The sequence below is a fragment of the Cannabis sativa genome, chromosome 7, assembly GCF_029168945.1.
Source record: "Cannabis sativa cultivar Pink pepper isolate KNU-18-1 chromosome 7, ASM2916894v1, whole genome shotgun sequence".
NCBI classification, from domain to species: domain Eukaryota; kingdom Viridiplantae; phylum Streptophyta; class Magnoliopsida; order Rosales; family Cannabaceae; genus Cannabis; species Cannabis sativa.
This window is the reverse complement of record NC_083607.1, coordinates 13,415,114-13,421,113: the sequence shown is the minus strand read 5'-3', so window position 1 is coordinate 13,421,113 and position 6,000 is coordinate 13,415,114.

The window sequence follows — 6,000 nt, the reverse complement described above, 5'->3', positions numbered from 1 at the left end:
GCCAGCAAAACCTCTTTGACCTGCATTCTGTGCTTTTTCAAAAATAGAAGATCCAGGGTTAAGCATTTGAACATTTTCCTTAAATTTTTCAAGTTCCTTCTTTAAGAGAGTAATTTTTTCATCTTTAACACAAAAATCTGTCTCATACTCTTTTATTTTGAATTCACACATTTCAATTTGATGAGACAATTTTTTATTCAATTTAACCAACTCTCTATTTTTAGTAGTAACTTGAATCCATTTTTCATACATGACTTTGTATGATTCAGCAAGAGACTCTTCGCAGATCTCAAAATCATCAGAATCTGATTCTTCTTGTTTAGTGGTATTATTCAAACATACCAATCTAGCTTTCACCTATGAATCACACAACACATTAGTCATAACAGAAGTTAGGGCAACATTCTCAGAATTATCTTCATCACTTTCGGTCTCACCATCACTCCAAGTGACATTGAAACTTTTCTTATTCTTTTTCAAAGTGTTTGCACACTCAGATTGAATATGCCCAAAACCTTCACATTCCCTGCACTGAATTCCCTTTTTGTTAGAAATAGATGGTTTAATAGGAGTATTACCCTTTGAAAATTTCGAGATATTCTTTTTATTTCCCATCTTTTTCATATATTTCTGAAAATTCTTTGTTAATAAAGCAATTTTTTCATCACATTCACTATCAGAATTTTTATTATCAGCAACTTTCAAAGCGATACTTTTACCTTTATCAGCAATGGATTTGGGTTTGTCCTTTTATTTAATTTGTTGATTTAGTTCAAAAGTACGCAAGGAACCCATTAAGTCTTCTACCTTCATTGTGCTAAAATCTTTAGCTTCCTCCATTGCTAAAAGCTTAGTATCGAACCTCTCTGGGAGAACTCTAACAATTTTTCTCACAAGAACAGAATCATCAAGTTTTTCACCAAGAGCAAAATATTCATTATCAATATCAGATAATTTTTCATAGAATTCAGTTAAAGTTTCATTATCTGACATCCTAAGCTCATCAAATTTAGTTTGAAGCATAATAAATCTAGAGCGCTTAACATCAGAAGTTCTTTCAAATTGAGTTTGAAGAATCTCCCAAGCTTCCTTGGCAGAAACACAAGATGATATAAGTGTAATATAACCTTCACCTACAACATTAAATATAACATGCAAAGCTTTGCTATTGTTGGCAGAAAGTTGATCATCTTAAATAGACCATTCCAGTTCAGATTTTATAGTAGTATTACTTGAAGAATCTGTCTCAATTGGAAGAGACCAACCTGATAGTACCATTCTCCAGGCTTTCTCATCTTGAGATTTGATGAAGGCCCTCATTCTAACTTTCCAATAAGGATAGTTAGAATCATTGAGTAACAGTGGTCTAGAAATTGAACTTCCTTCTGCAAAAAATGACATTTTAACACAAAAACGTTATAGTACAACACTAAGAGTTTAGTGTCCCGCTCTGATACCAATTGAAAAACCGTGTTTTTGCAAATGTTAGTTATATATAAGAAAATATAAAACTGTATGCGTCTGCTGAAGTAGAAAGTAATTCTGCTGCAGCAGAAACTCGTTTTGCAGTGACAAAATAGAACAGGCAGAATATAAAATATTTGCAGAAAAATAAATAACTTGATCACAAGAGATTTATACGTGGTATCAGTGTTCTCCCAAACACTACTAGTCCACGGGGCCACGCCAAGAGAATGAAATCAATTAATAAAGTATCAAAATTACAAAGACAATTGACTTAAACAAGTTTAGACTCCATCTAAAGTATTGCCACAATCCTTTGTAATCCACTTTATCAATCTGACTTCTTAAAACACCTTCAAGGGCGAACTCCCTTCGTCTTTGAAGTGTGAGTGCTTACTTCCTCCCGAAGTAAGCCTTCAACAAGTCTTCTCCCGAAGACCAAGTGCTTACTTCCTCCCGAAGTAAGGCTTTATCAAGTCTTCTCCCAAAGACCAATCTCTTGTTCAGTCAAGTAGGTCCTCACAACCTCTAGGACAGAGTAAGAACAGAAATAAACAACTAGAACTTAGATGAACAACTAGGCTCCCACAAAACAAAGAAAACTCTTTTCTCTCAAATAAGATAAGTGCCAAAAATGAATTATGGAAGAGCTAATTCGAATGGCTCCTCTCTAGGCTCTATTTATAGAACATAGAAACCTTAGAGACAGTCACAAGATCGAATCTACAGCCGTACAAAAACTTTCCTAAGAAAACACGATCTGCAGCATCAGATTCGGATGCTGATGCAATAGATCAGACCAGAAACGAGAAATTTGCTATAATCGGGTCTGATCCTCTATTAATGCTTGATTCCTGCCAAAAACAGATTAGATATTCTGATTGTATAAAGATACAATCGAAATCAATAAAGAAAAGGTAATAATCAAAGTTTCCCTAAAAAAGACAACTTTCCATAAGAGATGTGCTTCTCTTACAAGATGTTTCCAAACAAAGGAAAGTTCAGCTGAAAAGTGCAACTTTCCTAACAAGGAAAAGAGCAACTACAAACCGAATAAACAAGGTAAGAAATCGGTTATGAATGCACAAGAATCTTACCATAAAAAAAAAAAATATTTTGTCAACTAACTTGCCAAAAAAGGACTTTACAATAATAAAACAAAATAAGAGAAAGTTATATTTTTTTTATTATGATTAAGTGCTCTAAAAGGTAAATAAGATAGTAAACGACAAAATATTCAACTTTGCTTCTCTACTATCATATTCATATTAACAATACCAATTATGTATAATGTAAGGGTTAGAATTATCTATTATCTAGTTTGTAGGATCTCTTTTGGTGGATGTCTCAAATCAATTGAGATATTTACTTAATGTTTATGTATTTGACCTAAATGATTTGTAATTTTAACTCTATGTTTTAGTGTACAAACTGAATATGCACCTATTATTTTAACATGTTGCAATTTGTAGAATAGACAAAAACCCACTTCAAAAGAAATATACAATCATGTAAGGATATGAGATTTGACTATATTTTACATTATTTTATACTTTACATTTTATTAATATTAATGTAATTATAAATTTTTGTGAGGGGTAAAAATGGTATGGTAATGTCACACTAATGTAATTATAAATTAATGTGAGGGGCAAAAGTGTATGGTAATATCACACCATTACCACACTTTTATATTAGTAAGATATAGAGAGAGAACTAGTTGAAGATAACAAAGAAGATTAGGTGCCATTTGGCAACACATTTTCTTTTTAGTTTTTTAATCACTAAATAAAAATTTATTTTTTGTTTTTGAAAAATAAAAATGTGTTTTGTAACAAGTTTTATTTTTCAGTTTTAAAAACAGAAAATAAAAGTGTGTTCTGTAAAGTTCATTGTCATTTTTATTTTTATTGGATTTTATTTAAGTCGGGTCTAGGTCTGGGGCCGGATTCGGGTTCAGTTCAGAGGTCGAGTTCGGCTGCAGGGGCTGGGGGGATTTGGTTTCGGGTATGGTCAGAATCTAAAATATTGATTAAGAAAAAAAAAACTATTTAAGAAAATATTGAAAGTGACTTTTTTTATTTTCAAAATTTTGATTCTCAATTAAAAAATTTAAAAGTGAAAATAGTTTTATAGAATATATTTTTAAAAAATATTTTCATTTTTTCAATTTTAAAAATTGAAAACTAATTAAAAAGATATTAGTAAACGCCAGATTAGTGATTGCTTTATAATTCAATCCCCGTATGAGATAACTGTATTTACTATTCATGCATCCTTATAAGATAGCTATAAGTTTTTCTTCACTAGATATCTACTTTATATCTACCTTTTTTATTTAATTTTGTTGAATCTTTTAAATTACAAGAAAAATATTTATTTTTTAATGCATTTTTTTGAGATTATTTCATAAATTAGTAAACAGGCCGCGCTCCACGCGTGGCGGTTAAATTATTACAAATATAAATATTTTGATTGAACAATAAATTGAGATCAAATAATTAAACTTATTTTTATGTATAATTTTTTTAAAAAAATAAATATGTTTATTAAAAAAATGATAATCTATGTAAACAATTCTGAAAAAATTATCATAGAATTTTATATGTGAATTAAAAAGTACACTTTTTTTAAATGAATTATAGTGCAGAAAAATTATCAACTGAAATAATTCTTATACAACATATAAATTTGAAAATACATATATGAATATTAGTTGAATATTAAAAATTAAAACTATATGAAATAATTTGAAAAAGAGTTTTATGTATAACTTTTTTTTTTTTTTGAAAAAAATTATAAATCTATATAGATTACTGTAAAGAATATTTTTTTAAAAAAATCATCATACAATCTCTTATATAAAAAGAAAACATACAAGAAAACATCTTCAAAACAACTGTCATCACCATATTTCATTTGTAGTCACCACTACATTTAAAATCGATATCATCATCGTATCTCACTTGTAGTCATCATTAATATATACGGTTATATATTTTGTTAATAATTTTAAATTAATTAATAATCTGTATTGTTTGACAAAATTAGTGATCTTTAATTAAATAAAGTAGAATAAAAAATAATTGATTAATGATCTCTAAATAAATAAAAAAAATAAAAAAATGGAAAAAATGAAAAAATTAAGGAGAGAATTTAAAGTAGAATAAAAAAATTCAAAAAATAAGAGAATTAAGGAGAAATTGATAGAAGTATTTGTAAGAAAAAATATCTTGAAATTAATAATATTTTAAAATTTAAATTCAGATAAAATTTATATAATAAATTTTATTGTTATAAATATTTTTACTTTAGTTTTAGTACATGTTTACTTCGCTTTTAGCCAACAACAATGAGTCTTTTTGATAAGCGATAAACGATATGTCGTAATGAGAATATATAAAAGAAAGCAATAATAAGACAAAGGAATTTTATAGAGGTTCAACCCCGAGCAGTTCGGTAATAGCCTAATCCTCGTTATTTGTATTGACTTAAGAACAAGGAAGAAGTTTTCTTTCCTTATAGCTCTTACAATAGTATCTCTGAACATCCCTCACTATTTATAGGGCTGAGAAACTTGAGGAGGAAGAGTTTCCTCTCTCGTTACAATGCACATAAACAGAAAGATCGTGTGATCAATGCTGAATGCCAGGATCGTGGGATTGAGGCTGTATACACTGATAGTGGGATCATGTGTATGCCACATCCACGTAAGTTGATCCCTGAGTTGTAGGAATTGAGCTGGTGACTCATGATGCGTCAAGCTGAATTCGCTAAGTGTTGATCACCCTGCACGGTTCGTTGAATATTTCATCCTAGATGTGCCAGCGAGGCGTCCTGCTCGACATATCATTCCGAGCAGATGCTCCAAGTGGAGTCCACGTGTCACCATTCAGGTGATGCCACGTCAGAGTGCCAAATTTGGGATAACATTTGCCCCCCAAGTCTGTACGGGACCTCCAAGGTTGCGTGTAGACTAATTCTGAGCTGGCTCTGTCTTTGGATGGGGACACGTGTTGAGCATGACCGTTCGAGACTTGATGTGATGAAACACCCTAACTAGCATAGGCGTATTACGTGATTTTTAAACATACTGTGCAGCTCGTTGCTAATCAACGAGGTTTATGGAAAACGTGATTAATTAAAATTTTTGCTTTTTAATTAAACTTATAAAATATTTTTACAAAATACTCGGGATCCCGATTACAAAACATTTATAAAAGTTTACTGTCTATACAAAATACTTGTCGCCTAGCGACTAATTACAAAAATAGCCTTGCTATCCCGAGTATCGTACGCTCCAGGCCTAACCGCCCCGACATGTACAATCTTCATAGGCTCGTCCTCACCGTTCCACAGCTTTGATCTTGCCCTTACCTACACATGAACATAGCACTGTGAGTCGACAGACTCAGTAAGAAAAGCATAATAATACTCATACATAAATCCTGGTCATGATCAGACGCCCATACCCCTGACCATAACCCTAACTGCCGTGTCAAACACGATACTGAGTCCCCCTAACTGCCGTGTCCA